Source organism: Gossypium hirsutum, chromosome A13, assembly GCF_007990345.1.
Source record: "Gossypium hirsutum isolate 1008001.06 chromosome A13, Gossypium_hirsutum_v2.1, whole genome shotgun sequence".
NCBI classification, from domain to species: domain Eukaryota; kingdom Viridiplantae; phylum Streptophyta; class Magnoliopsida; order Malvales; family Malvaceae; genus Gossypium; species Gossypium hirsutum.
Window position 1 is genome coordinate 48,115,763 of NC_053436.1, and position 8,582 is coordinate 48,124,344.

Here is an 8,582-nt window from a genome sequence, read left to right on the forward strand (position 1 = left end):
AAGTGTTATTCATATATTATCTATAATATTCTCTATTTTAAATTTTGATTTTAACATCAAAAGTTTAAAAAATTAATTATCAACTTTGGATAATTTAAGTAAAATTAAAATATAATTAACATTTACATTTCAAAATTTTTATATATTATCCATTTGCTTATAAAAATATTTTTTAATTGAATAAGAAAATTTTGAAATAAGAAAATTAAATACAATAGGATAATTATTATATTTAATAATTAAATTTTATTATAATTTTAATTAGATTATCAGAATTTTAAAAATTTATATAAAAATTTAATAAAATAAGAAAATTAATTAGTTAATTATCTATTTGATTTAACTTAAATATTTGTTTATATGTTATCTATTGTATTACCTATTTTAAATTTTAATTTAATATAAACATAAAAGAAATAATTATCAAATTAAAAAAATATAATTTCAATAAAAATATTTTTTAGTGATTTTACTTAAGGATTCATCAATTTTACGTTACAAATAAATAATAAAATAATTTTCTTACTTAACGATACATAGGTTTGGTTGTATATATCAATTAAAATATATTAAAATTATTTTATAATGTTGTATAAATTGAACTTTATTATTCATATTATAAATAAAATTTAATCATTATATATATTAAAAATATTTTAATATTTTTTGTAATTATCTAAATTATATAAATTACACTTACATCTTACAAAATATAACTTAAATAATACATAGAGCACATTACTTGTGTTCTATTTATCAGTTCTATTTATCACAAGTTGATTTTATATCTTAAATTTATAATATTTTTATAATATTAATTTTTGTTTAAAATTTTTAATGAATTCTTTAAAAAATATTTATAATTATCTTTGAAATTTAAGCTACAGAGGTTTAAATTTAACGTGCAATATATACCACAAGTTCATTAATATACATAAGTTTAATTGAGGTAACATGTAATAATATACACTAGTTGATACATAGAGCACAGGTAACCAAAATTGTTACATATTATTTTGTTACACTACTCATGCTTTATGTATCGCTGGTTGCTTATGTCTCTTGTTCATTACTTCATATACTTTTATAAAATTTATCAATAATATCATAAATAAATGCAATTTATCTTGTATTATATAGGTTTTATAATATATTATTTTATTATTTAACTCTATTTTTTATAAGATTATAAAACTATGTCATTAATTGAAAAAATTAACTTTGAAGGAAAAATAATAATATTATAAGGTGAATATGTTAAATATTAATTACAATTAATCAAAACTATATTTTGAATGTAAGTTTAATTTTGATAACTCTAGGATATAAAGTTATTTTATTACTTTTAAGCTTATATTTCATTTAAGTTAAGAGTAGTTGAGAGTGTCTTAGTAGTATTTTAATTATGTTTTTATTTGGTATTTAAATTTTGAAGCTTTTATTTTAATAATGAAATCATGCTAATTTAGATACTGAAAATGTGAATTTTTATCCTTGAAGATGGTTAGGAGAATATTAGAAATGTGAAGGAAAGAATATGCTGAATTTCATCAACTGAAGCTCGAATGCTGTAGCAAAAAACCTGACGAGAAAAGTCGAAATTTGGGCTTAACCCATTTCTTAATCAAGTGCTGATAACAATAAAGGACCGGGAAAAAATATGATGGGCAAGAATGTGAAAGCCCAAATCACTTCCAAGAGAACAAGAACAGAAAAGGAAAGTGGTTAACCTTGGAAATCTTATTTTTGGAAGGGATAAAAGATCATATTTTTCATATTTTGAGGGGTAGTTGCCAAGTTCAGAAACTTTTAGAGCAAGAGTGCCGAAATAGAAAAAGAGGAGGAAGAAAGATATGAGAACGACTTGCGAAGAACCACTGACATTCGACTCACATCTCTTTTCCTTTCTCTTTACATGTTATCTTTTTTTTTTCTGTTGTTTGAAACCATGACTGCATCTTGTTTGATTATTTTTAGTTTGATGGTTATGGGCTAAACATGTGACAACTAGAATGATTATGGAACCTTAATATGGGATTATTAGTACTTTGCGAAGGATGTTTGATGTAATTTGATGTTTATTCATTCATGTGATTTCCATGTTCAATGCTTGCTATTGCCTGGTCAACATTAGTGGTAATTGAGTTAATTGCTAAATTTGAAAAGGTTGTGATTAATGAACATAAAACTTGAATGTGCATAATCTTGTTACCTTGCATAATCTTGCAGGAACGATGCTTGAAATTGCAATCTTGAGATTAACTTGGCATAGACATATGTTAGATTTATTAAAAGATTGAATGTAATGAGTTTGAGAGAAGCCTATAACTTGTTGATTCTGGATTAATAATTCATTGTATTGTCACATCATTGGTACAATATTGCTACCAATAGTTGCATATTAGGGGGAAATAATTATTCTAACTCTTCATCTCATTACTATTAATTTGTGTTATTATTTTAAAGTTTCTTTACATATATCTTAGTATTCACTTAGATTTTTATTTACTTTCCTAGTTGTCATTGTTAATTTTGCAAATTATTTTGTTAAAATCAGTCCCTGTGGAGACGCTTACTCGAGTATCACTATTATATTACTTGTTAGAGATTATGCATAGCGGCAAATCATAAGAAAAATTGCGACAAGTTTTTAGTGTCATTGTCAGGGACTGGTTTAGTCATTATTTGTGAAATTAATTATCTTGCAATTTGGTTTAATTTTCTTTTGTTCTTACTTTAGTAATTTTTGTGATTATTCAGGCGATAATTGTTTATGAATGAGGACCACAATCCTGAATTAGTTTCATTTGATCATGAAATTGAGTGTACTTTTAGGATAAGGATAAGAGAACAAGTAACTCAGAGACAAGCAGTAGTAATGGATCATCCACAACAAGTTCATAGGGGAGAAATTATGAATAATAGTCAAAACATGCTCATTGTTGCTTATATAGAGACCACACTATTCGACAATATGTCACCCTCTCTTCAATGAACTTAATTAGAGTATTGTGAGACCCAAAATTGAAGCTCCACAATTCGAACTAAATTCAGTCATATTCCAAATGCTACAAACGGTGGGTCAATTTACCGGGATGCGTACTGAATATTTGCATCTTCATCTTTTCCTATTCATGGAAGTGAGTGACTATTTTAAATTGGCCGAATTTACAGAAGATGCCTTGAGATTGAATTTTTCCATACTATTAGAGAGATAAAGCACAAGCATTGTTGAAATCTCTACCTTCGGATTTTGGGACTACATGGAAAAAGTTAATTGAACATTTCTTGATGAAATGCTTTCCTCCTAGTAAGAATGCCAATATTTGCAATGAAATTGTCCCTTAAGAGGGCCTACGAGGCCCAAAACATACATCAAAGGTGGTTCGGGACTAAATTGAGGACTTTAAAAAATTTTGGGATAACTTAGAAAAATTTCCTACTTTGGGGAGTCACATGCCCATTTGGGTAGGCTGTGTGGTTACACACGCCAGTGTCCTCAGCCCGTGTAACTCTTTGACTATGACGTCATCATACAATTAGGGTAATACAGTCAAGTCACCTGCCCGTGTGCTTAGGCCATGTGGCGAATTAAATTCTCAAAATTAAGTGTAGACTTCACACGGCCTGGGCACACGCCCATGTTCTAAGGCCGTACAGAGACACACGGCCGTGTCTCTGCCCGTGTGTTTACTACTGGGCATTCTATTTGCATTAATTAGGGTGCAGGGGACACACGATCTAACCACGTGCCCATCGGGCAGACCGTGTGTCACATACGGCCTAGACACACGCCCGTGTGTCTACCGTGTGGACAAATTTTAGGGCACGTTTGGTTCGCTGTATTGGATTAGAGGTGTATTGGATTAGAGGTGTAATGGATTAGAGGTGTATTGGAATAGAGGTGTAATAGCAAATCAACTGTTTGGTTGAATGTAATGGAATAGAGGCGTAATAGTAATCTTGTGTTTGGTTGAATGGAATAGAGGTGTAATAGCATAATGGAAAAAACTAAAATGACTAGAATACCCTTAGCATAAATTTGTTTTGGTAAATGATTATTGTTATTGTTATTTAAATTTTAATAAGATTATTAATATCAATAATAAATAATTTAATCATATTTAAACATAATTATTATTAAATATATTATAATTAAAATATATAATTTAATAAAATTCTTAATAATCAATATTCTTATATGAATTTACTCAAATCATAATATATGATACTATAAAATATAAATTAACATAATTATTATTAAATATATTATAATTAAAATATATAATTTAATAAAATTCTTAATAATCAATATTCTTATATGAATTTACTCAAATCATAATATATGATACTATAATTTACTCAAATTCTTATATGAATTTAATAAAAGATCATTTGAAATAATTAATATTAAAATTAACTTGTAACTGTTTGTTACTCATTCTTTGTTTCTTATTCTTTTTGTTTTGATCATGTATCAATCATTTAAACCAAATGCTTGGTTGTATTGGACAGTGTTTTATTACTTTATAAATGCATGATTTTATATACACAAATACATATGTATAGGAAAATTATCTGAATGAATGGTTAATATTTATTATCAGCAAAACTTAGTATATACACACATAAATTAAGGTAAGATAATTAACTCGATATCTAGCTTGAGCAGCTCGAGTTTGTCTAAACAATACATCAAAACTTTTTATTTTGAAGCTTATAAACTTAAACAGCTTAAGTGTCTTATTTTTCATTATGCTATAAAGGGAATATAAATAAATACCAGAATTTTGATACGAAAAATTGCAGCAAGCAAAGCAATATCCTGCTATTAAACTCACTATAAAATATGTAATATAGCAAACAAAGATCTCTCAACTGATCTTTAATCTTTTTAATCATTTGTAAATAAAAGAAAAAATTACAAAAAAGAACAACCTGCAGAATGTTTGATGACAAAAACTAACAAAAATCCATGATTCAATATCAAATTCAAGATGCATTCTCCTTTTTCAGCTTAGCAAGTTCTTGCTTGATGACTCCAGACCTCTGCAAAACCGTATTACAGCTCGTCAAGCTTCGATTGAAGTTTTGAGGAAGTGCTTTCAAGAAAAGAACTCTGGTATAAAACGGGTAGACACAATAGGGGGTGTATCGGAAACTGACCTTGATCTTAGCCAACATAAGCTTGAACCTATCAAAGTCGTTGAGAGATGCTCTTCTCTTCTGGACAATCAACTTTCTACCCCACGAGCTACTTTCCCATTTGTTCTTAACATCTGTAAGTTAACATAAGAGTGATAAGAAAGAAAACATATCTTCAAGAAACAACATTACAAATGCTGGTGAAAGCTGTCGTCGTCCTTACCAGCCTTCTCCATAGCTTCGAACCTTGGCATCCTCATCCTTATGAACAACTTATGAAAATTGTTGTAAATGCCATAGCATTTATGAGTTCCTTATGAACAGATTTACAACAAGTATTACTCTTATGACCAAGAATTGGAAACCACTCTCAGTTAATCTTGGAGCTTCTTTATCTCTGTAGAAATAGACATAAATACATCATGACACCAATCGTGAGATATAGAACCCTCAATATCTATTGCATAAAAGAAATGAAGCTAAAGTTCATGGCATGATATAACACCTCTGACGCAAAAGACCACGCTGAAAAATTCTCATCATGGAAGAGCTGAAGCTCGTTGATTTTTCAGCTTGTCCTGAACTTATAAGTTGCAGCAAGAAACACTGCTTAACAAAGCTGAAGTAAGAAGCAGCTCAAACATAAAAACTAAACAGTTGAGCAAATTCAAAACTAATTGCATAATTCCGCATCACATACACTACCATTAAGAACATAAATTATGCCAATGACAGTTCTAACTTTTTTCCTATAAACATACTCATGCATATACAGTATCTCACAAAGGTTCTCTAAAAAATATTTATTGGATGGGCAAAAGCGGATAATAAGTTCTAATCCTTCCGATTAAATTTAGAAAACTTAGCAAAGAAAAAGCCTTTTGACTGATATTTATTTGACCAAGGGCAATCAATACCATTAAACCATTTATGTCTAATATATTGCAATGTAAGAAAATCTATACCCCAGCATGAAAGGCTGCATAAAATTTAAATATTTGATAAGTGAATGGCCAGTAAGACCAAATTTGAGAGGTATGTCCCCAGAACAGAAGGTGAAAAAAGAGAGAAAAAACTGACAAAACATAAGGTAACCTATTAATCGTATTGCAAGGCAACCTGGAAAACCAATGGTATGAGATGAATGAAGAAACAAAACAGAAAATACTATATGGTTTGTACTCACTCTCAAATTTGATTAGAACAGCCATTATCCACCAGTGATATCTTGAACTAAAGTAGCTCAGAAGACTACCAAACGAAGATGACAATGACAATAGAAACAAAGAATATAAAGGTAATAAAAGACATTCATGCTCGACACATTGTAACGCTGGAAAACCAAATACAGCACAAAGAAGCACTAATCAGGAAATGGAATCGCATTCCCCCTTTTTTAGAAAAGAAAAATGAATAAGATTCCTTAAACTCGTTTACAGTACAGAAACAAATTGAAGAAACAGATCTTCAACCCACAAGCATTATATTTTCTTAAAAGCACAAAAATAATTTTCCATTCTTCTTTAACAGAATCATTTCTGCAATTCCAAACATTACAACCACAAATTTATATCACATGCACAAAATCATTAAATTGTACCTGGTGCAACATTTTTATACTTGCTGCTCCACATGTATACATTAGAAATGTTCGACAACCTCCACATATGAGTTGAGCCATTTCCATCCCTGCATGCTTATTTACAAACTTGGTGATCAAGCCATAATAATTTGATTCAACTTATTTACATATCGAAACACAAGGAATATTACTGACCACCCCATGTTTAATTTTTCTTTCACTTAAATTTTCTTATTTCTCTAATAAATTCTAGATAACAACACCATAATTAGCATTAACAGATGGTTTCGAACTATCTATCAACAAAGGAAACCGACATGAAAAAGGAAAAAGAAGATTCATCAATTGAATGCCGAAATAAGAGAACTTCCCAACCAAATAAAAAGAAAAGAAAAATACCTGCGTGAGTGATTTGGTGTTAGAAAATTGATGGAGGTGAGAGAAGAAGAGAGTCGTGGTGAGGCTCTCACAATTGCAACAATCCTTCCAGTCGTTGCATAATTACTGTCCAAATCAAATACCCAGAATCAATACTTTATCACTCTATCCTTAACATTAACAAAATATAAACAGATAAAAGAGTACTGAAAAAGAGAGAAAGAGGTGAAAGTAGCCATAGATTTGAGCGAAACAAAACAGCAGCCTTGAGAAGAGAAGATATGCGACGGACAAAGCTAAGGAAAATTGGAAATAAAAGATGAAGAACGGAAGAAGTAGAAGGAGGAAAGTTACCTGGATGAAGAAGGAGAAGAAGATGAAGAACGCAATAAGGAGAATGAGAAAAAAATAAAAATTACCTTAAATATCTAGGTCTCCTCTGCAATCAATGGAAAAAAAGGGAAACGTAGAGATGGTTGGAAAGAAAGTTACAGAAGCAGAAGATGAAGCTGAGGGCAAAAATTGAAAAAGAAAATCAAAACAGAGACGTAATAGCTAATCTTTGTTTTTGGAAGGGATTAGAAATCGACGCTGAAGCAGAGAAAATGCCGAATCCGTCCGCAACGTAATAAGCCTGTATTACGACAATACAGCGAACCAAAAGCTGTATTCAGTGGGGCCACCGATTCGGGGTGTAATGGATTAGCCATTACACCCAACCAAACAAACCCTTAGGCTATTTTCCAAGCCATTTGTCACCCTTAAATGCTTATTTGCTTATTCATCTAAGATGGCATGCAACCTAGTATATTTGGTCACTTGGAAACTCATAAACATGATTATTCCATGCCTTTGTAATGACAACATGTCACTTATCCAAAACATCATACTTTCATATGGCATTTCACACCAATTTCATATTCATTCATTAGGCTAACCCTACTTTTAAACTACCTAATCACAACATAGATTTGGCATACTTATTAACCATGATTCATTCACTTAGCACATGTGCCATTCATCACACATCTCATCCACAAACAAACCCATCAAGCATAAAACATTGCATGTAGGTATAATGGATTAGGGTTACAACCCAAATGATCAATATGGACCATATCACATGGCCATATACAAAATAAATCAAATATTTCCATAAGCCAACACATTTGACTAGACCAATATGGCATATAACAAAAAGACCAAGTCCCTGTACATGCCAAACTCAAAATATCGAGACTAACTATACCCAAAATGTCCAATTACTAGTGTGATCGGGCCTCCGACGTCCTTTGATCCTCGAGTTGTCTTGGTGATACTATAAAAAAGTAAGAAAGGGAGGGGAGTAAGCATAAAGCTTAGTAAGTTCACATGCAAATAAATAGCAACATGATCATATATATTTATATACATTTATGACATAACCTAGATTTACTTAAGTGTTATCATGAATTCATAGATATAACTCAAATTTGTA

At 30.2% G+C, this 8,582-nt stretch overlaps 1 long non-coding RNA gene across 3 annotated transcripts; it reads right to left on the minus strand.

The window, feature by feature from the left end:
- Positions 1–4,803: 4,803 nt before the first annotated feature.
- Positions 4,804–7,681, minus strand: LOC107916954 (uncharacterized). Of its 3 annotated transcripts, none has more exons than XR_001689654.2 (7): positions 7,525–7,681; positions 7,127–7,231; positions 6,746–6,834; positions 5,651–5,751; positions 5,369–5,542; positions 5,167–5,279; positions 4,804–5,049 (listed from the first exon to the last, which is right to left on the minus strand). It is a non-coding gene; the product is annotated as an uncharacterized lncRNA (long non-coding RNA). The 3 variants fall into 3 exon arrangements; XR_005908005.1 differs by lacking the exon at positions 7,525–7,681 and adding an exon at positions 7,460–7,494; XR_001689653.2 differs by lacking the exon at positions 7,525–7,681 and having other exon boundaries at positions 7,127–7,429.
- Positions 7,682–8,582: the final 901 nt, after the last annotated feature.